The sequence below is a fragment of the Apis cerana genome, linkage group LG1 (genome assembly GCF_029169275.1).
Source record: "Apis cerana isolate GH-2021 linkage group LG1, AcerK_1.0, whole genome shotgun sequence".
NCBI classification, from domain to species: domain Eukaryota; kingdom Metazoa; phylum Arthropoda; class Insecta; order Hymenoptera; family Apidae; genus Apis; species Apis cerana.
In genome coordinates this window covers 4,960,873-4,984,075 of record NC_083852.1, presented here as the reverse complement: position 1 = coordinate 4,984,075, position 23,203 = coordinate 4,960,873, and the positions used below count along the sequence as shown (strand labels likewise).

General features: G+C 29.4%; 1 protein-coding gene and 4 long non-coding RNA genes across 5 annotated transcripts in view; 2 read left to right on the top strand and 3 right to left on the bottom strand.

The window, feature by feature from the left end:
* Positions 1–23,203, top strand: part of LOC107994823 (titin) — a 73,325-nt gene that overhangs the window by 22,667 nt on the left and 27,455 nt on the right. The window lies entirely within an intron of this gene.
* LOC114577101 (uncharacterized) overlaps positions 1–23,203 on the bottom strand; it is a 42,382-nt gene that overhangs the window by 10,541 nt on the left and 8,638 nt on the right. The gene's annotated exons all lie outside the window — the stretch shown is intronic.
* On the bottom strand, positions 11,303–13,336 carry LOC114577102 (uncharacterized). The gene is made up of 2 exons (XR_003696894.2): positions 13,024–13,336; positions 11,303–12,919 (listed from the first exon to the last, which is right to left on the bottom strand). It is a non-coding gene; the product is annotated as an uncharacterized LOC114577102 (long non-coding RNA).
* On the top strand, positions 18,700–19,860 carry LOC133666665 (uncharacterized). Its single transcript, XR_009831112.1, has 2 exons — positions 18,700–19,368; positions 19,446–19,860. It is a non-coding gene; the product is annotated as an uncharacterized LOC133666665 (long non-coding RNA).
* Positions 19,537–21,690, bottom strand: LOC133666664 (uncharacterized). Its single transcript, XR_009831104.1, has 2 exons — positions 20,660–21,690; positions 19,537–19,982 (listed from the first exon to the last, which is right to left on the bottom strand). It is a non-coding gene; the product is annotated as an uncharacterized LOC133666664 (long non-coding RNA).

The following is a 23,203-nucleotide window of genomic DNA, read 5'->3' as shown; positions in this document are numbered from 1 at the left end:
ATATTTAACAAACTTTTTAACTTTAATTGACTATAATATATAATATATAATATATAATTGACTATATACATATATATACATATATACATATATATACATATATATATATGTATGTATATTGGATCCTAGATAATGAGATATCAAGTAAGAAGTAAAATATATTTATATCTTTCATTGAAGTTTATTCTTTATTATTTAAGTTTATTATTTATAGATATTTACAATTGCATGTTTGATATTTGGAAGAAACATATATATGTTGGGATAAGGATGACGTAGAAAAAATTGTAGAAAGGATAATGTAGAAAGAACTTGGAGGGAGCAAAGAGGATAAAGATATATATAAGATTGAATAGAAGCAAAATATTTATAAAAATGACTGTTATCGATATATGACGTTTATGATAGATAATACTAAGATAGATTATATCCTGTATGCATAATATGAGTATATTCATGTCTATGCTCAATCAATAATGTATATCACTATTATCACACCTATATCACTATTATTATCCATTACAATCAAATCTCTATAACTTAAAAACTTTTATATGAAAATAATTTTATTTCCTTCCAATTCGTTATGAGAAATGTCTATAAATTCAATATAAATTTTATTTAATTCAAATTATTTTCTAATATTTAAATAACTTAACTATAATTCAAACTTAGAATAGTTTAATCCTTTATAAGATTTATCTTTATCTGGAATTATTATCACCATTGTTTTTATAATTTTTTTAAGCTCTTACAATTGAAAAAAATATGTAAATTTTTTATATGCGTCGAATTTTCACTTGTTAAATCTCTTTTATTCAAAAATTTCAACATGAATAAAAGATAAAACTTTCATAACGCGAAGATTTATAATTGTATATACATACATCGAATATAAATGCATAAATATCTCAACGATCATATTCAAATATAAACATTATAAAAACTCGCTCAGCGGGGAAAGCTTCATAGCTGCCAGGTTTCAGTACAAATCAAGATTTTAAATATATATTGCAAGATCAACTGGACATATGTATTAAAAATATATTTGATCCATACAATTTTTAATATATGCGTACTTTTTTTCATATGAATTTAAATATAAAATATTGAATGTATATTCAAATATATATAAAATAACACAACGTATCCGTGTACTTAAAATAACACATATTGAAATATGAAGTCTCTATTCATTTCACATGTACATTAATTATATGTATACACATGAAGGATCTCTAGTCTTCAGTTGAGATACTCATTGTTAGTCAAAATCGAGAAATACAGTAGTTTGTAGAGTCTCGCCACGTTGGAAAGACCACTGGATTTCACGTCAGTGATGAGAACCACTTGTCCGTACTCGTCTGCCGGCGTATAGACTGAAGTAACCTAACCGCAAACCTGGTGAATCACTCGAAGGACGCTCTCCCTCTACCTCTTCTCCGCCGTCTCGCTTCTTTTTATTTTTCCGCCATCCATCGTGATTCAGGATGGGATCGGTTTAATCCTGCACAGTCGCAATAACTCTTCGAATGCATGGATACCACCGTCGACTCTTATTTTCCTTTTCGACTTTTCCTTGCTTCTTTTCGCGATCGAACAACCTCTCCAATATTCTAAAAGTCCAGACTAATCCTGATCGAGAAAATCCCTCGAGAAATGTCGATCAGTGTCGCGAAGTTCAATGAGAAGCGTCTCCGATAGAGGGCACCGTTGTGCCACTGTTTCTCCCTCCACGTAGCATAAAGTTCCAATTTCTTCTTGTAGTTGCGTTTCATTGGACTTCTTTCCTTTGGAGATATTTTTCGTTTCGTTACGCTATCTAATAGTTACCGCCATATGCAAGTTTCTTAATCTTTGTGTCGTGATTAAATTTGAGGAAATTGTTTTTATTGTGCTTACATTGAACATATTTGATTGAACATATTTTATTTTAGTGGATATGATGATCTGATACTATTGTTTTAGTTTGTTTTTTGTTCATTTTTCGAATTATTAATAATGAAATTAATCGAAAGAAAATATGATTTATTGATACCTAGTGTATCTTCTGTTTTGAATTTTACTGACGGTACTTCTAATTTTAGTAAGATTAAGAAATTATTTTTATGTTTTTTCTTCATCGTATACAATAGGTTATGAACGTTATAACATTATTTCTTATGAACCTTTCGATTGTAATAATGTTCGTGACGAATGAGCAAGACCGTAATTCCAAGTTGGCTATCCTCCCAAGTGAAAAGGAATTGTATGACCCCGAAACTACGGCCTTGAGAGTCAACCTTGATATTTCAAGTTTTAAATTATATTTTACATAATATTATTTTTATCTTATATGTATCTTGTTTTTATATCTGAAGATTTATTAATAACAAAACTTTTTCTAAGATTAAAAATATTCTTGATTACTATTGATACTATTATACTATTATATTATAATTAACACGGATGATTTAAAAATGACATTTCTATCTTACTAAGATTAATACAATTTTTCTGGACGATCACATACAAATATGAAAAAAAACATGAAGAAAAAAATTTGTTGAACCATAGTATGCTCTCAAGGAATGTTCGCTCTGCATTTTTATTCCTTAAGCCACATTAATTACTCTGTGCTCGTTACTCATTCGACTTTGCACCGATTCTAAAGTAAATTCATAATTACCATGCCATACAAGAATCTAATCATTCGACTGGTATAAAACTTTTCATTTATTTTCACCTCCTTAATTAATAGAAATATATTTCTCGTGAAACTTGACAAAAAAAGAATAGAAAAGAACATGTTCAAATTTATGAACTTAATTTTAATTTTACCATCGGTCATGCATATTAATTATCGGAAATGATCTCGTCAATATATATGATCGCCGATATTTCATTTTTGTTCGATTGCATTTCGTATCGCGTTTATGCATATCGAGTTTATGAACATTTTGTATTCATTTCCTTTTTTCATCGATACCGTTAAGTATTTTTGCTACAAAAATATTTGTGGTGCGGCAACGAAAACGGTCTCGCAATATCCTCTCCGTGTTTAATTGGACCAACTTAGTGTTAGTGTTTCCTCTGTTATTTTTCAACGTTACGAGGTGATGTGAAAATTGTATTTAGCACGTTCAATGCAGATGACATGAATGTACACGTAAAGAAGTTCTTATTCCATGACAAGTGACGTGTACGTTACGTAACGAGTTTTTTTTAATATATAGAAAATAAAAAAGAGTTTTCCACGGTTTTCATACACCGTGTTCGATATCAGTATCGTTTTCATTGCATTTCCGCCAATTTATAATTGTTTTATATCGATACAAGATCTGCCTCGTATCTAATATACACACGTTTTGGCATCGAATTCTACGCTATTTCCGCTTAAAAATATCAAATAAAGCTCCTCGAATAAAGACAAATTGTCGAAGTGTTCGCTTTTTGAACTTTTTTCACCGCTGTTTCAAGAATGCATTTCTGTTCTTCTTTGTTATTTCTAATCTTGAAGCAATATTGGTTCTGATCAATTGAATAGTCATATTCGATGAGAGGTCGAAAAAAGGAATTGATCAAAATTGAGGAATGGGTCAATTGGCGAAAATGCGATATAAAACCACATTTCTACGTGCGGCTTTTTACGTTTATGACGCCAGCAGTTCCAATTTTAGCGGGCGTGCGAACGTGTACGCTCGCATCTGACTCACGGCGACATTCCACGCATCGCTTGTCGGATGAATTTCATTTTTGCTCCAGAAAAACGAACGAAACGGTTCCTGGAGATACATGCGATACGTCCACGACGCCTCTGTTAGAATCCCTCTCGTGGACAAAGAGAGCTTGGAACTGCGAGATTCTTCTCCAAATAGACCCCGGGAAACAGGATTATTTTCCTTTCTATTTGATCCATTAACTATCCTCTTTCTTCGATAATATAAAATTTTTATTTCAATTATATTTATCACAATGTATCAAATTCTTTAACAATAATTAATTTTCTTTTGATTTTATATCATATCCGTTATCAAAATCAAATTGTTACATATTTATAATTTATTACTGCAAATATGCAAAATTTATAAATTACAAATCGTACATTAATTATTAATTTGAATTTCAACATCAAGAATTATTTTTACGTAATAAGGGAATAATCATTTATTAAAAGTTACTTACAGTTCGCTGTTACGAATCACGAGGAGGAATTTTGGACTTTAAATCTCGTCTCACCCTAGTGCATTAACTTTCGAGCGAAGACGTGTCGCGAGCGAATAACTCGTATCGTCGATGGTTAGCAGGGCCTCTCTCTGCCACTTCCTTGTACCTTTTTGGTGCCGAAAATACAGGCGCCGATACACGCGCGCAGACTTCTCCCCTCCTTCGCCATTTCGTTCAACGTTTGAACGATTTCAACAGCTGACAGGCATTTCTCATCGAGGAAGTGTCGGGTCGTCGACCTTTACACGCGTTTTCCCTACGATCCGTTGGCAAGTGAACTAGACCCGGGTATACTGTTCCAGGTATCGTAAAGTCTCTTCTTCGAAGATTAAATCTACCCAACTTGGCTTCGATTTAGAGTTTTATGGGACAGGTGAAAGGAGTCACTGTTTCATTCTCATTTTTATTTCTCTGCTCATTCTATCTAATTATGTACGTATGTATTGTACGATAGATGACTAGTTAGGTTAGGTTAGGTTAGATTCGTAGTACGATTATACATGAATTATAATTAATAATCGCTACGTTAATTTTGCTATTGCTATCATTGTTGTCACTTTTAATTATTCAACACTTATTGTATTTTTATACTTTAAAAAAATTTGTTTTAAAAAAAATCATTTAATTTTTAGAATTTTCTTTATCCTCGCGTGAAAGAGAGTTTTTATTCGAACGTAAAAGTGAATTGAATCGACTCGAAAAAGATCGAACAACGCTGTAATATAATATTTCTAAACGTTCTAAAGGATAAAACAAGTGGAACGCAAGGTATGTGATGAGCAGTTTTAAAAGATTAAGGTCACACGTACGATGCATAGAGGGAGCAATGCAATTAACGGTATCGATCGATCGAATTTAACCAGAAAGGTTTACTTTATCGACTGCGTGTCACCAGCTGTGTAAATTAGATATAATAACCGTGGTGGAAAGCGGACAAAAGCCTCCCATTTAGGGCTCGGGAAATCTGTCCACTGGAACAGTTCTCTAATAAATTAAGCAGATATAGAAGGTAACCTACCGCAACGTGGAATGCTAGGAAATAACTTGGACTTTGGCCAAACATCGTTACCAATTTTCTCGCCAACGTGTCTGACTTGGCTTAAAATAATAGGGTCCTTTAAAAACCTGTAACAACAATAAGACCAAGTTCAATGTATTCAGACTATGTTTAATCTTGAACTGACTAAGATAAATATCGAATTCGATATATATATTTATTGGAAAGTATAGAATTAAATAATTAAAGTAGTTTTATATCTATGATTTTGACAAATCATTTTTTTTTTTTTAAAGAAAAGGCTATTAGAGGTCAAATCGATCTCTATTTTTTTAAAGAATTTTAAATTTTGCCGCCATAATGTACGATTAATGTCTAAAGTATTACTTTAGATTAATATTTGCATTGTAATTATTATCATCGCGTTAATTTATATCATATTTTTAATTAATATTGAAAGAATAATTGAACTAAAACTTTCGATAATTATTTACTCTATAAATCATTCCAAAAAATTGATTTATAGGTTAGGATTAAATTTACGACTATTTTCCATTTATCGTATTTTATTAATCATCCAACGATATTTGAACAATTCAATATATAACTAAAAAAAAAAAAGAGAGAGAGAATAATTAATTATTTATTCACTCTCGTTAAATTACTTGTTTAATTATTATTTTATATTCCCAATTTCTTTTGTCCCCATATTTTTAATTCAAAATTAATATTAAAAACGCTATCAATTTATCGATTAAACAAGTTAATCAAACAAGACGGTGTTATGTAAATCATCAATTGAAGGAAAAAGCGATTGCAAGCTTTGGAAGGAAGGATAAGTGGGAAGAACCTCTTAAATAGAACCTCGGCTCATAAGATACGTCTATCACAGGAAGGAGGAAAGCGATTAATTTCATGCGGTAGGTGTATCTTGAAAGCAGTTCCGTAAGCGTTAATCAGTTGATGGCAAAATTACACCGGTGTCACGTCCTGAATCTGTAAAACTAGTAAAATTACGTGTACCGGAGAGTGACTCACCTCATTAGCATACTGCGTTATTACGCGTTACGTCATTGGCAGGAATAATCAAGGAGATCAACGAACGTCTTTTTGCTCCTTCCTCTCTTATCGTTGCCTCTCATACGTTTTCGAATTCGCAAACGTTTAGAAACGAGAGAGGATCGTTTCAACGGAACAAAGCGATATTAATTTGGAAAAATTTTATTATTTTTCAGTGGAAATGAATAATATTTAAGACCTCTTAAATTTATTTAAAATTCAAAGAAAATCATTCCTATAATAATTTTACATTCTTTTATGTATTGCTGTATTATATATATATATATATAATTATATAATCGATAATTAAGAAGGAAAAAAATATACTCTTCATTAGAAATAGGAGAAAAATTAATTTGCGACGAGGATATTGCGTTTCATTGTCTGGTAATTCCGATTAATGAGAAGGGAAACTGACGAAGCTTGAAAATTAAATTGTTTGTCGCGCCTGTATTGACACGCGGATCGAATGAAATCTTAATTAGTAACCTGTGGAGTTCTATTCGACTTTATTTTCTCCTCTATATTGATCTCTCTACGAAATCAAATTATTGTAATAGAGACATTATTATTTTAATAATAATAATAATAATAATATCGATGCACTGTGATCAGAGAAGAAAAATTATCCGTTTTACGTGAACGTTAATTAATATATTGATTAACAATAGAAAATTTTATGTATTTTATTTTACTTTTACATTTCATCGTAAGTTTTTTAAATCTTGGACAATTTATCGCATTTTTTTGTATAAAAACTTTCGAGGATTATTTAAATAATATTTATTGAGTAATATTCGTCTGCCAGCTAGTAGGAATCTCTATTATCGGTAGAGATCGAATTAATTAAATTCAACACGCTTTCAACACGTTTATATATATAGTATTGTATACCCCATTTAATTTCTTGATAATCATCATGTACATTTTTATTAATTAACTCGATAGCAGTAATGTTAATAAATTATTTTTTTTTTCTTTTACTTTCTAATAATTTCTATGTGTTATGCAATATGTCAAATGGAAATAATAATAGTAATAATATTGCTTTCATTATTTTTTAATCAATATTTTTTTCTATCATCGAAAATATGTGAAATAAAATTTCTTATATTTTAGAATATATTTTTCTTATAAAAATGAATAAGATAATATAAATAATTTTATTTATAGAAAATTGAACAGTTTCAACAGATTTTCCAATATATGTTTCAATGAGAACAATGACACTTTAATTTTTCATATTACTCTATTCTTTTTACACAAGATTCTTGGATCGAATATTTTCAATTTTTCCAATTTTTTAGATTTTTAATCTGAAAAAAAAAATTATTTCTGTATGCTGGATTTCAAAAAATTCTGAACAAAATTTTTAATGTATCATTCTACTTTGTCCATTTCGATTTGTTTCAATATTGTGAGCTTTCAAAAATATTGAAGACACCCCCATCACTATGACCCTTTTTTTAATCTTCTTTTTCATTTTCTTATCCTTAACTTTATCTGAACTTTCTAAAAAATTACGAAAAGAATATTTTCAAACAATCTTTCTTATCTCGTATAATCTTTTAAAGTAAAATACCAAGTGATCTCACCGCATATGACGAAATACGACACCATTGATGATCACACGATCATAGAAATAATGCTCGAACTTGTAAAATGTGGGAAACTGGGATATTAAAATCCATTCATTTTAATTTTAATCTTGATTCATCCTATTTCAGCGTGATGCAATTATTTTTTAATACGCAGTATGATCATTTCTTGACGTACAATGTGAGAAATGTTCTTTTTTCACGAAATCTTGAATATCGCTACGTATTTTTTTTTCTTCTCCTTTAAATAAAAACGTAACCCTCCTGCTTAATTTCTATTGTTAATTCAGGCGGAAGTGACTACCGGTTGAGGTACAGTTACCGTCTAATTCGTGACTTATTCGCCGATAAACCTTCTATAAAGAGACATTTGAAACCATTCTGACTTTTTGCATCTATCCTCGCGCCATATTTTTATCTGTCATAAGAATATTATTCTCAACGAATAATATGGAATCATAAGTTCATATAATTATAAAAAAAGAAAGAATATATAAGAAATATTGGGAAAAATTGTTGACTTGGAATGATTATTATTATTTTTAAATAATTATGTATATATATTTTATAGATTCATAAGTGTTATTATTAATGAAATTTCGTGATTATTCTCGGGTGTAGCATATAAATGACGGTTATTCAAATTTCACGAAGGCAACAAATATTTTTGGGGGCAAAATATTTCCAAAGGCGTCGCGTTTGTCGCGACCAGATGTGACTTCTCTATTTTAGAGGTTGCCCCTTAAACTCTTTAGTTTTCTTGCTAACCCCTCCTTAACTGAAAATAACTTGGAAACTTCAAGAGGAAGCTAAGGAAGAGGAGACGGAAAATTATTAGACCGCGTTAAGGCAAGAATGTACTTTCGAAAACGGGGCAAGGAAAAAATAATTATTCAAATCTTTGCAACGTTATAAATAAAAATTATTAATATATATACTTAAAAACTGGAATAAATTTTTTTAAAAGGAACGATTTTCTGAATTAATCAAAAATTCAATATTTGAAATCTTGAAAAATTTCAAGATAAAAGCACGAGCTACTCCAAACTACTTTTCAATAAATAAGAAATATACGAATAGACTTTGCGTTAATATTTAAAAGAAAAATTCCGAAATTTTATTCTACGAATAAAAACAACATCAAATATTTCCAATTTTTCTGGAAAACGAAAAATATCGTATAAGATAAAAAACGAAAATATTCTTATCATCTCCCAATTTTCCCCCGAAAAACGAAAAATCCTACGACAATATTATTATTGGCAAAGTGGAACCGGTTTCGAGGCTTCATCCTTACACAACGTAACCCGAACAACGATAATAATAGAATATCTCGAGCGAAAGCCCAGGGTACTGCTATTCTCTCGATGCTCTTCCTCGAAGACACGACCTTTCGGCTCGGATCGCAAGCAGCAACAATGCCAGCTGCACTTGCCACGGATTCCGATCGTTTAGATTGGCCAGCCCCTTTGATCTTTCGATCGTTTCGCGCGATCCGTGCAACTAATCCCATTCCGCGGTGAAAGGCCACCCGCCTCGATACAAAAATGCCCGTAAAAAATTTTCTGCGAAAACGGCCACGCCTACGCGCCTTTCGTTGCACCCACGATGCATCACCTTTCTCTCCTCGTGATGAGTGATTATCGATGATTCCGTTAGAGGGATGCGAGCGCCACCATTGTTGTGTCGATCCGCCATCTTGTTCCACTCTCCGGTAAAAATGTGAAAAATGTTGTTGTTCTCGAGTGAGGTTAATAAGATGGGAGAAAGATATTTTCAGACAGCGTGTGAAATTACGTTTTCGTGTTTCGTTCTCTTTCGATTTATTTATTTATTATTTTTTTAATAAAAGAAATTTTCTTGGTTATATATTTATATTATATATAATAACGTTTCGTTAGGATAATTTATTAAAAGGGGAATAAATATTGTATATTTATATACATGATAAAATTTTATTTATCCGAGCTACGATTAGAACGATGTTTCAGTTATGATCCTGTTAAACGCGCTCGATTCGATCCACTTGTCTGAACTCCTCTAAGTGAACGCCTATTATTTGAACGAGATATTATAGATATTATGGTGGGGAGAACTGGTAAACATCTGTTATAGCTCTATATTCAGTGTAAACTTACTATGCGAGCTATCATTGAAATTCTCTTATACTATTTACAAATATTCTCTCGTTCGAACGAATTTATTATTATGTATCAAGAAATGAATGTATAACTCGAAATTTTTTTTTTTTGAAAAATTTAATTAATCTAATACTAGTTTCTCTTTTATCAAAAAGAAGCCTAATGAAAAGGAAAATTTATATGTTAATTTTTCTGTCCCTGTATTAATGCCACGGCAGGGGAGAAACGTTCAAAGAACATAATTAAACAAAAGATAAAGTAAACATCATAATGAAATACCATGGGTGTGCCCATTTACTTTGTAATATCGTGCACGCGAGTTATAACGTTGATGGAATACGGTATTATTAGTTTATATTTTTAAAATAAAATGTTATACGTGTATTCATTAAAAAAAAGAAATATATTCTATAAATAACGTTTAATAGAAAAACATTTAAAATTTTCACGTTTTTGAAAGATTTTTTTCTTCGAGATTTATCATATTTTGCAAAAAAAAGAACAGCACCATACATCTGCTTCGTACAATGAAAAACAATGCAATCTCGTGAAAAATTGAATATATTATCGCTATATCCATCTCGAAGAAGTAATTTTGAGAAGTTTTTCGACGATATGCGAATAGTAGCAACCTGTTGAAGACAACCGAAATCCAATTTACGGTTGAAATTGAATTGGTCGTGTCTCGATGATAAGTGGATTGTATTTACCGAATCGTTATCCGTTGCGATGTGTGCAGTTTGGAGTGTATATGCTGGTCAATTTCGTTGTACTATAGAAACAGTCTGCACCGATCAAGATAATGATCTGTTGCGTGCTTTCCAAGATATCGATACGTTCTACTGTTCGATCTTTAATGGGTTTCGCTTCACTGAGAAACAAGTACCGATGACTCATCGTTGTAATTTGAAGAATTACGACTGTAGACATCGGTTAACGATCGTGGACTCCTTTTCTCTTTTACAGATTTAACGAAAATTAGAATTTACTTTAAACTTTTTTTTTTTTTTCATTATAAATGTATATTACGTACACCAGTATTTAAAGATATTATTCTTTAATTTTCTAAAAGTTAATCTTAAGTAAATTTTTAATGTGTTTCTCGCTATATAAATAATTATTATGACGAAAATAAATAAATGTACGTAAATTTAAGTTTAAATTACTCGATTTCGTTCAATTTTAGGTTAGGTTAGGTTAGGTTACGTCGGCACGTTTGGATTTACACAAGAAGTTTAAATATTACATTTTTAATAAGGAATAATAGAATAAAGTTGGATTAAAGCAGTATAAGTGTAATATTTTTGAAGAAAAAATTTTTTTTTTTCATTATAAATGTATATTACGTACACCAGTATTTAAAGATATTATTCTTTAATTTTCTAAAAGTTAATCTTAAATAAATTTTTAATGTGTTTTTCATATATAAATAATTATTACGATGAAAATAAACAAATATACGTAAATTTAAGTTTAAATTACTCGATTTGGTATAAATGATTTCGTTCAATTTTAGGTTAGGTTAGGTTACGTTGGTGTTTAGTTTGAATTTACACAAGAAGTTTAAATATTATATTTTTAATAAAGAATAGTAGAATAAAGTTGGATTAAAGCAGCATAAGTGTAATATTCTTGAAGAAGAAAGATTTTTTTTTTTAATATAAAATAACGAACGATAGAGGATAACAATGGCATTCTAACCTCATCTCCGAACATTCGAAGATGAAGGAAAAGGAAGTGAGTCGAATGATTTAATACTTTCTTGTGCTAATTTATGAATATATTGAACGACAGCCCGATGAAAAGTTTCAAATTAGATCGACAAAACTGCAATTCACCTGCCTCGTATTTTCTGGCCTGCCGCGTTTCCAGTCAATTTAGCGGCCGTAATGTTGTCTGCAATTTTCTTTTTCTTTTTCTCCTTTTTTTCCTTTTTTTTTTTTTCTCTTCCTCTTTCTCTCCATGTGTCGGCAAAGAATTTGAAAACGGCGGTGCATTCATGGACGAGTGAGTAAGCTTGTCCGAGTTTAGATGCCTTTCTCCGTATACTGTCCAGTTTCCTATTTGCAGACGTAACGTTAAAAGATCCTTGTACATATTAGCTCTTTCATGCGACCAGACGACACACTTGATAAATCCTATTACTATTTAACGGTTGATTATTATTTTAAAAAGGATTCCATTAGAGCAGTGGTTCTCAATCGTTAAATTAATTTAAAAAATAGATAAAAGTTAGGTTAGGATTTCAATATTGAACGTTAAGTTTCAAAGGTTAATAACGAGTGCAATTCGCTGGAAAAGTTTGACGTCGAATAGAAAATTGGCGTCGTAGCATAGGTTATGTCATTTTTTTAATGTAAACTTTTCTGGTTTTTCTTTTTTTTTTATTTTACTTCTCTTAAATTTTCCGTCCACACAATAGACATTATATTATCGCAAAGCTATTTGTACTATCTGTACACGTTTCCTACTTCTTTAAACACTTTTTTTCACCTAGAGATACACGAAGAACAGTTAACTAGATATCCAAGTTATCCTAAGACGGATGTGAAAAAAAGCAATTTAATGTTTATCCATTTAACAAGATAATTTCACATAAATTTTATAGTGGCTTAAACATATACTTTTATATTTGAATGGCGGATCACCGTTTTATAATTTATAATACTTAAATTAACGGTTGTTAAAGATAGTTACATCAACTATGTTCGATTATTTGTTGATTTAAAATAAACTTACTTTATCATAGAGAAGAATTTAAGATCATCATCTGAGCCAAAGTATTAACATGAATCGTAATAAGAATAAAATAATTCGTTACGGAAGATCTGGTAAAAATCCAAGAAGAAATTTTTGCGATCAAGAATCTCAAAGAAACGAGACCGAAGGAGGAAACGAGTTTTCGCAATTTAAGAATCCTGAAAAGGAATTTTTGATAAGATCAGATTTCAGATTCCAAGATCCCCAATCAAGAATCCCAAAAAAGGGATCGTTCCTCGAGAGAAACGATTTCAAACCTAACCTTAAAACCTAAATATATATATTTATATATAAAATAAACGCACGAAGAGGAATCGAAAATGTGATCGATGAATGGAAAGCGATTCGAAGCGAAGTCAAAACGTGACGTAATATCCGGACAACTTCTCGCGAGGTGGAAACACCAACAACTCGAAGGGAATCAACGAAGTGTGCAGACACCGCACGTCGATCTCTTCTTCCCCTCTCCTCCTCCTCCAACGCCGTTTTCCGTTACTTATGCGCGTCGTCTAGTTTTGCCCTCCCGGTACATTGCCACATCGCATTCCACGAGTGTGAATCATTCGAGAGAACCTGACGTAGATACCGCGAAAACGGCTGGTCACTTCTTCTCCTCTTCCACTCGTGAACTCGCGTGCTCCTCGATGGAGGAAAAAGACATTGCTTTCGCGAAGGGAAAGCATCTTTTTTTCTTCTCCTCTCTCTCTCTCTCTCTGTCTTCAAGAGAGAGGCGGGAGAAACTTTCGTGTCGTGTTAATAACCGTTGGTCGAAGAAAAATCGATGATTAAAGCGCGTGTAATTATCATATTAATTATTATAGTGATACAGAGGATGAATCGATAGTTGTAATCGATTTCTTCTTACTTTATTAGCTATTCAATGATTAATGTTGATAAATTATGCACCTTTTCGGTTAATTATATTTTTTAATTGTAATCCTATCTTTTTTTTTTTTTATGAATAGAGAAGTGGATATCCTCTGGATAAAAATAGGTAAAATTTTTATGACGATAAAATATCATCGAAGCAAATGTTCATTGTAAATTATGAAAGTTGTGGAAATATAGAGGAGGTGTATATAGTATTTGGAACGATCTAATGTTATTGGTTTTCTAGGTAATTTAATTTATTTAAAATTAGAAATTTTTTTTGTATTATTTATATTTTGCTTATTGTAAAATAGCGGAGGTAATAATGGAATCGCTTCTTCTCTTCGTTCTTTATCACTTTCCCTGATTTTGCTTTATTAATCAGACACTTGTTACGTGAAATATATTATTTGCAATTTGTTAAAATTTTTAGAAATTTTATTCAATCGCGTTTTCAACGAATTTTCAACAGCATTCTCTAAAATCTTATTTAACGACTCTTTAAAAAGTTTTGATATTAGTGGAATTTCTAACGGATCGTTGTCTTATTTTTGATAGTAAATTATGCGAAACGTTAAAGAAACGAAAGTAATTTACTAACCGGTACTTATGATTCATCACGCTTACAATGAGTCGTAAAAAGAGTGTGAAATTTCAAGCTGTCCTTGTATCAACCTTTTGTTCCTCGTCCTTGATCTTTTTACTTGGCAGACATTAATGTACAGCTTTCGTTCGATTCTTGCAAAGGATAAATTTATCGCAAATAAAATTTCAAAGTGATTTCTCTTGTATTTAAATTTTTTGTTGTGTTTCAATAATAAAATTAATTCCATATACATTCATAAAATTCTATTGTATAATTTATTAGAATTTTTTCCTAATTTACATATATATTTTTTAAAACAATAAAGCGTATTGTTTCATTGTCAAATTAAACCAGATAAATTATTATTGTTATATAATTCGTGTAATAACGTAAAAATGTAACGTAACATAACATTGATGTATGAAGAATGGCTAGGAATTCATGTGTTAACCAGAATGACTCATTGTTAGATCAAAGCTTTATTAAGCTAGTATAATACGAATTAAAATAAAGGCCATAGGTAATGTTATAAATCATGCTCTGATTTTGAAGGATTAAAAAAGTAAGAAATCATAATTGTTTAATTAAAAATAATTTACGTGATAGAAAAAAATATTAATTCTTTAAAATATTAAAATATATTTCCACGCTAACGATAACGATAAAAATAAAATTTTTCGTATAAAAACTTATTTATTTGATTTCGATCTTAAGCGAATGCTTTAATTATAAAAATAACAATGAAATATTCCTCATTCATAAAACCAGTAAAACAGTTACATTGATTAAAACTGATTACAATTGATTACTATCATGATATAAATGAATGTATCCATTCCAAATTCCATCTCGGTGGAAAAGGGAAAGGCTAATCAATTTAAATTTCATGCACACGAAAACCTATCCAAATAGCGCCATCTATATTGCAGACCGCAATTTCGAATCATGTTCAAGTCCCCTAACCTCTTTTAATGTAATTGTCCGATAGACGCTTACTCGTTAGCACCCTTTGTTTGTAGATCTAACAGACGATAAAGACTCGCATTTTAATCTGACTGAGTAATCACATTTGATTATCGAACTTTAAAACAAGAATTTGATTCATTACTATAAAATTAGAAAGCTTTCTTTCAAATATATTTAATAAAAATTGTGATAGTACAAATCAAAGTGGTATTTCATATTTATAAAAATTATAATTAATGCTTTCGTGATATGAAAACGTATTTCAATAAAGAATGAAATAAAAATTTAATTTATTACGAAAGTAAATAAAAGATAGTTTTGAAAATTGAATTATGATTTAAATTATTTAAATTTTGATTTATATTATTATGATTTTCATTCCATCTATTTTAAACGTTAGAATATTTTAAAATTAATTGTGATTCTAAAATTATAATTTTTATTATTAGATGAACAATACGATATTTATTATAAAATTTTTTAATCAACAAAATCCATAAAATTATTCATCAAGTTATCAGTTCTTTCGAGAGGTTATAAAAGTGCGTAAAATTTTAACATTTTGCATCGTTCGTTTTTTCTTCCTTCGCGAACTTTGTATCAAGGACCAGAAACCGGTATCGGTCTTATTCTCATTGTCAGACGCAAGAGATAAGCTCTTCTCTCGTCCTCCTTCGTACTTTCCTCCTACTAATGTTTTATTCTTGTTCGCATATCCTTTCATGATTGTTAATCGCAAGATGAATTGTACTAAGCAATACTCACCACGTATATCAAAGTCGTGATAAATACAATGTTTAATAATCGGATTAATTAATGATTCATTTGTATAGTAAATTAACTTATTATAGTTTAATATTACATACTCTTTGTATCACAAATGAATTTTATGTACAACTTACTTGTCCTATTTAAGCCTCTCATCTTTTCTCTCCATATTAAGAGACTAAAAAAAGTGTCTGTGAAATTATTTATAAGGAATTTTCATTAAATATTTATAAGAATTTATATTCATTTAGTCAGAAACAATTTTCGAGTCAATAACTTTCTTTCTTATAGTAGTAAATCATTCTTAATAAAGTTTCGTTTGAAATGTGCTTTTTTTCTGAATACATCTTTTGTTTGTAAATGATGGAATTCATATTGAAATTTAAATGTTTAAAATATATTCAGTAACATATATGATGGAAAAATTCAAAGGGTTCCAATTTTATAAAAGAAAAAATTTACATTTTACATGAACAGAACAATTACAGATACTTTGTAATCTTATGTTCTGTTAATCTGACCGTAAGAACATTGGCGATCGCAAAATTTTACAGAGCTTATCGTACTGGATGACGTGTCCCGTGCTCATATATGGCTCTCCATACATATGTAAATAAACGCGGAATAAACGGAACGTTATAATAACAATGAGCAATGGGTAGAATGGAGGGGGTAAAAATACAGGGTACAGTAAATGTGTATAGAAAGATGAAGGGGGGCAGTGTGACGCATGGTTTACGACACGAGGGAACACCATTATTTCCCCTAACGCGTCGAGAATGTCGAACGCTAATCCACTGGCAGCGGATGGACGAAAGTTGCCTGAATATTGCGTGTATCAATATGCATGAGGCACACTGGCTACTCGAACTATGTGGCTTCTTTGGTTTCGGTCATCTTCTGTCCTACAAGTCGACTTTTCGATATTGAAACAATTTGTATCTTTTAAATTTGCAAATTTGTTTATTATTAAGCAGATAATCTATCTCATAAATTTCTTTTTTGAATTACGACGCGATATATTTTATGAAAATATAATAAAAACGGCATATCCAGAAACACTAAAGAATCTATTAATTTTAATATGTGTATGTCTCTCCTTATATCGAATAAATGAAAATTCGATTTAAATTGCTACATGATGTTCCCACTTTCGTTGTTCGAAGATCCAACAATTTCACGTATCCTGGCACACTACGTACCAGATCGGTATCTTCACGAACGCGAACAGCAGACGGCAAGTATGTTGGTTAGAGAAGCAAGGGGGTTTCCGAGCGATGACCGAGACTTGGGGTGGGGGTTGCGAAAGGACCAATCAAGCTGAGAGAACCTGACGAGGGTGGCGTGAGTCATCGGTAACGGTCTGGTGGCGACATCCGGTGGTCGGCAGTCTGCCAGTCGGTCGCGAAACGCCACGCCCGCCGTTTGAAATCTGCGAGAATCTTTTTCTCGTTTGTGTACTTCGATACACGGGCCCTCGTATGATCGTTTTGCGAACGCGAGGGAAACCGGGCCGAGTTTGCGCAAGCAAATAAACAGCGGTTACGAGAACGATTTTTCCAGCTGACCGGGAGCCGGCTTCGTCGGCTAGTGTTCTGTGACGGCTATCTGCTTGGACCACGTTTTCCAGTGCCGGTATATAACATAAAGTGAGTTCACAATCGTATCGATTTTGCTGTTTCGATATTGTTTACGGTATGAAATTTTGGTGTCTGTGGCTCGAGAAATCTAGTGTTAATCGGAACAGATATATAGCAAGCCGGTGCTTAGCAACTCCATCAATTTTCTTTTACCGATTCAAAGAGATTCTCTTCTGAAATCTTTTGAATAGGAGAGCGGAATGAATTCAGTTACTTTAGTTTACTGTTTTTACGTGTATGACAGATATTTCATGTAAACAATTGATAATGACATCGAAAAGGGTCACATGTGGTTATACGTCATGTTGCCGATCAAACCGGTAAATTTATTCTATATCTTGCTCTATCACCAACTATTAAAAATATATTAGAAACTGTACAAATATTAAGTATTCGAATAATTTTTATTAGTTAATTTTTCTTTAGATTAGCTTATTTGTACACGATTAGACAATATATTGCGATATATTTATTCTGATGTGATATGAGCGTTTAATAAAGTAATTTCTTTTTTTTGCAATATCAAGTATTATATAAATAAAAAAAAATTTTTATCATGAGATAAAAATATTTTGGATTTTTGAAATTGAATTTTATATTGAATTTATTGAATTGAATTTAAACTAAATCTAAACTATTAAACTTTTTTTTTCTTTGAAGTTAATACTAATTCTTGCTTTTTTACTACATTTATTACTATAATCATTTTAATTATTTTTATACTTTATTAATAAAAATGTACGAAAAATAATAATTAAAATAAAAATAAAAAAAGTGACATAAAAGACCGTTAAATGAATGTCCTTGTACTTATTATTTAGTTTATATGTATATACAATATATGTATATAATATATGTATATAATATGTATATACAATACATGAATATATTTATGAATAACTAAGTAAATATATAATTAATTGCTATAAACATTCAATTTTTTGAAAATAATTATTTTTAAAAAAATAAAATTTTATTTTTTATATAAATTCTATTTATTATTATTTATTTTTTCAATGATGCAAAAAAATATATAATTTGATATATTTTTTTATATAATAATGATATTTAAATATTACAAATTATTTGTGTATTTTTAAATTTTAAACTATTTTATTTTTCATAAATGCATTGTAAATTATTTTTTATATATTTCAAATTAATATTCCCGCTCTTATTATGATTTTAAATTTATGATGCTAGATGGAGACACTAGTCCTTTTTCAATAAGTACTGTAATCTAACCTTGCAAATTATCGCGTTGCGGGGAATACGAAAACGTACACTTTTATGGCATCAAAATTTAAAAAGACGAATGGTATTTGTTTCATGAAGTATTTACAAAATTCAGAAATTAATTTATTCGTGACATGAGTATAATATACAATACAAGGAAGTAAAATTGAAACTTTCGAAGGTGGCCGCGAATTTTCCCCGGTCGATAACTCTAGGTGTATAGACCACAGAGCGATAATAGACGCCGTGCTTAATTGCATTTTATACTATCGTAAAATGCTACGATACCAGTATTGAAGACAGAAATGAAAGCAGAGTAAATGCGGTAAGCCGCAGGTTTCTGTAACGTAATATCATCGTATACCGGGACAGAAGTTGAGAAAAAAAGATGACCGCTGCTCCACACCACACCATGCTGTTTAAAAAAACCGATTGAGAAAACTTTCTTGAAAAATAGTAAATTTCCCTGGGATATTGGAATATTGTATATAAAAAAATATGACGTTATAAATCATGACTTATCGTCATGTTATATTTTCTGGTAAAAAATATAACGAAACCGTTTCTGAAAGGTTAAAAAGATAAAAATAAATTTATCTACTTCTGAGTTATTTTTAGGTTATTTTTTTGTGCTACTGGAATTTCACATTCGTTGAGGATGTGGAATTAGGATGAAGAATATTATTTTAAGAATAAAGAGAAACAGTAATAATATTGTAAGAATAGTTATAAAATAACATTTGAATTTAATATTTTCATATTTTTTTATATGAAAAAAAAGTTGTTTATTTGAATTTTAACGAAAAGCTCGCTTGTTGTTTCGATAAAAGAAACATATCAACGAACGAAATAAAAAAAACGTACATCTTCGATGGTGGTTTCTATATACCGCAAATCCGCCGCTACGTGCATACATTTTCATAAAAATGCGGAGATCCGCTTTCTTTCCTGTTAGCCGCGGGCGGAACGCGATACGGCATTGTGTGTTACACTCTCATGTTAATTCTGGCAATAAAGATGAGTGTTAAATGTTCTCGTTTCTTCTCGTTTCCTCTCGTTTCGTAAATGCGTGGATTCTTCTCAATATAACTTTATGATTTCTTTAAGTATAGGTTTGATCGATTTGTTGATTGTCATGATTCACATTTAAGAATGCTAAAAAAAAATTTTTATAAATTTTGGAATTTATAATTTCTTAAAATTATATAATTAAATTATAATAAATATATTTTAACTATTTCAATGGATTTAATGATTTAAATAAAATACTTTATATTAAATAAATCTAATATGAAATCGTATAAATCGGTTTTGTAAAATCACCAAATTATATTTTAACAAGAAATGTTATGGTGTTTTATTTTAAATCAATAGTGATTTATAAAAAATATAATTCAATGGGATGACAATCAATTTGTTCATAATGTGTCATCTCATTGCTTTTTTCGCTATTTCACAGTTGACAGTAATCATCTAAAATATATAAAATACATCATACAATATAGACATCATTTCAGTAATGATTTTAACGTGTAAAAACTTCACTTAAATGTTTATTTATATATGAATTATTGTCTATGTGATATACTCTTACTTTATTTCAATATTTCATTCATTTCTAGAGAAAGTGTTATAATAAATTATTATATACTTATATAATCTTTTTTTTAAATAATTTAACGTGATTAATAAAACTTATATACTCGGAATGGAAACTACGATTCATAAAATTAAAATTAATTGTTGATGATAATGTTTTTATTATATGAATATATATTTAAAATAATTAAAAATAAGAATGCTTAAAAATTTAATAAAAATTATTTACTTACATCAAATGGAAAAAAATTTCTTATAAAACTGGATTAAATGAATTCAAAGCAAAATTTAAAATACAGGATATAAAAAATATAAAATCTTTGACAAATTTTTGACGCTACGACAATTTGAGGTTAACAGTTCACTATCGAAAAGAAGTATAATCGATCATTCAGATGCGAGAAAAATAGTAACATAAGATGTCAATTTATTTGAATAAAAATATTTTTTAGTTTTATAATAAAATAGAAATTTTTTAAAATATTTTACTAAAAAGAAATTATTATTTAGAAAATATGCTAAAAAATGCTTGACACAACTTGATCATAATAATGATTTCGGCATACATTAACCTTTAAACGATTATTATTATATTTGTTGATCATATGTAATGTTGAATATGTGATTCATTTTACAATTGTTAAGCTTTTTTAAAATCATTTAATTGAGTAAAATCTTTGAAAACTTCGATGAGTTTCAATAAATGATAAATTTTTAATATTATTCTAAAGTGTAAATTTCTCTTTATTTCGCAGTATATCAAATAGGTTAGAATTAAATGATTTGTCATAAGGAATAAAATAACCTCTTTACAGCTTGATGTCACTAATTCCTTTATTGAAGTGACTCATTCTAAGATTTTAGCAATTCAATAACTTCTTCTTCTTATAAGAATATATAAAAGTGTATAAACTTGTCAACAAAGATAATTACATATCATGTTCTGTCTGATGTAATGGACATAATTCAAATATTAGTAAAACATTTGATTGGGTGTGACTGTCTTTTAATCTTGACTCAAAGTCAAGATTTGTATTTTTAAACTGATGAGATATAATTGTTTTAATTTCCAGAACTTTATCTTCAACTAAGGAGATTGCAATATATATTAATTTTTAATATTGACAAAGCTTTTATTATCTGTAATTGGAAAATTGTGAGATTAAGAGATTAAAAGAAAGCTATTTACGTATTGAATTTATATATGAACAACAAGTATATTTTTATTTTATTATTAAAGAATCTCTAAAATAAAATACTTTCATTATTAACTTTCATTATCTTGAAAGTTAGAAGAAGATAAATGAAATCTCTTGATATCAAAAAATTCTTATTCCATTAAAATCACAAAGTATAATTAATAAGTTCAAATTCATCTAATTAAGATTAATTAATTGTCAACTATTAAATTGACAGGATTAAAAATGACAAATATAATATAAAAAAAAAATATAATATAAATATAAAATATTTACACTTTCATGCACAAATTTTTCAATGAGAATTCTCATTGTTAATGAATTCCTCACTCCGTCGAACAAAATACGACGTGTAGTAAAATTTTAATGAAAAAATCGCGAGAAAGGCTGGCGATACTGGCGATCAGGGCCGATGAGCATTGGTTCAACGATCGTTCCGCGAGCGGATCTTGATTTATGCGCGCACCATCTATATAATTCATATTCCTTAGATACAGTAACATTTCAAAGGTGGCTAAATCTCGCAGTAGGAAGTTTCATTTGCGGATCGAATTGGGCCGATTTCTTTTTGTCTCTTTTTGTCTCCTTCCTAACGAATATATTTGATTCGAATGAATCATTGTAATCATCGATACTTGAATTACAACGGATGAGAAATCATTTATTTTCTTTAATTGTGCTGTTCTTTTTTTTTTCTTTTGTGATTGTGATTCGAGGTTATGTTCTAATCTATATATTTTGAAATCACATTACTGCTTTAATCAATTGAATTTTTTCAATTGGAATTTTGTTTAATTAATCAAAAATTCTTAAATTTCATTAACTGTGAAATTTTTGTTCCAGAAACTTTGTTTCATTGATTAGATAAGATTTTACTTTGTTAACTTTGGCTGAGATTTTGTTTTATTGAATTGATCAAAGCTCCTTTGATAATTGGCCAACATTTTTCTTTGTTAACTGTTCCTTTGTATCGATAATTGTTACTATCCATATCTAATTATCAGTTCTTTGTATATACTTTGATGTTATTTGAACTATATCTGTGATGTTATTATATATCAAAATGAAATACATATTTAAAAATAATAATTTTCGATAACGAAATATTTCCATTTATCAATTAATAAAAAGAATTTATTATATATGTTATTATTATTATGTATATATTATAATTTATATTTATTATTATTATTATTATTATATATCATAGAAATGAACAGATTTGCATTTTTTATAATTTGGTGTAATTAAATATTGAAAGTTTGTAGAATGTACTAAAGATAAATATCAAAAGGAATTGTAGGAAAGAAAAAATCTTTCAATTAAAGAATTATTGCAGCAAAGAGAGTATGATCTGATTAAGTATCGCATGTTTCTCTGTATTATTTGAAAGCCAGATTATTATGATGAGTTATACATTACACTCATCGTTTATATTCATCATTTAAAAATAACAAGATAGAGTCACGAAAACTTCTATCTTTCGTTTGCTGATTGTCTTTCACAAAAGTAAAGTTAACTTCTAACCAATTAAAAACAAATTACCATAATAAATTATATCTTAGACTTTCATCTTTT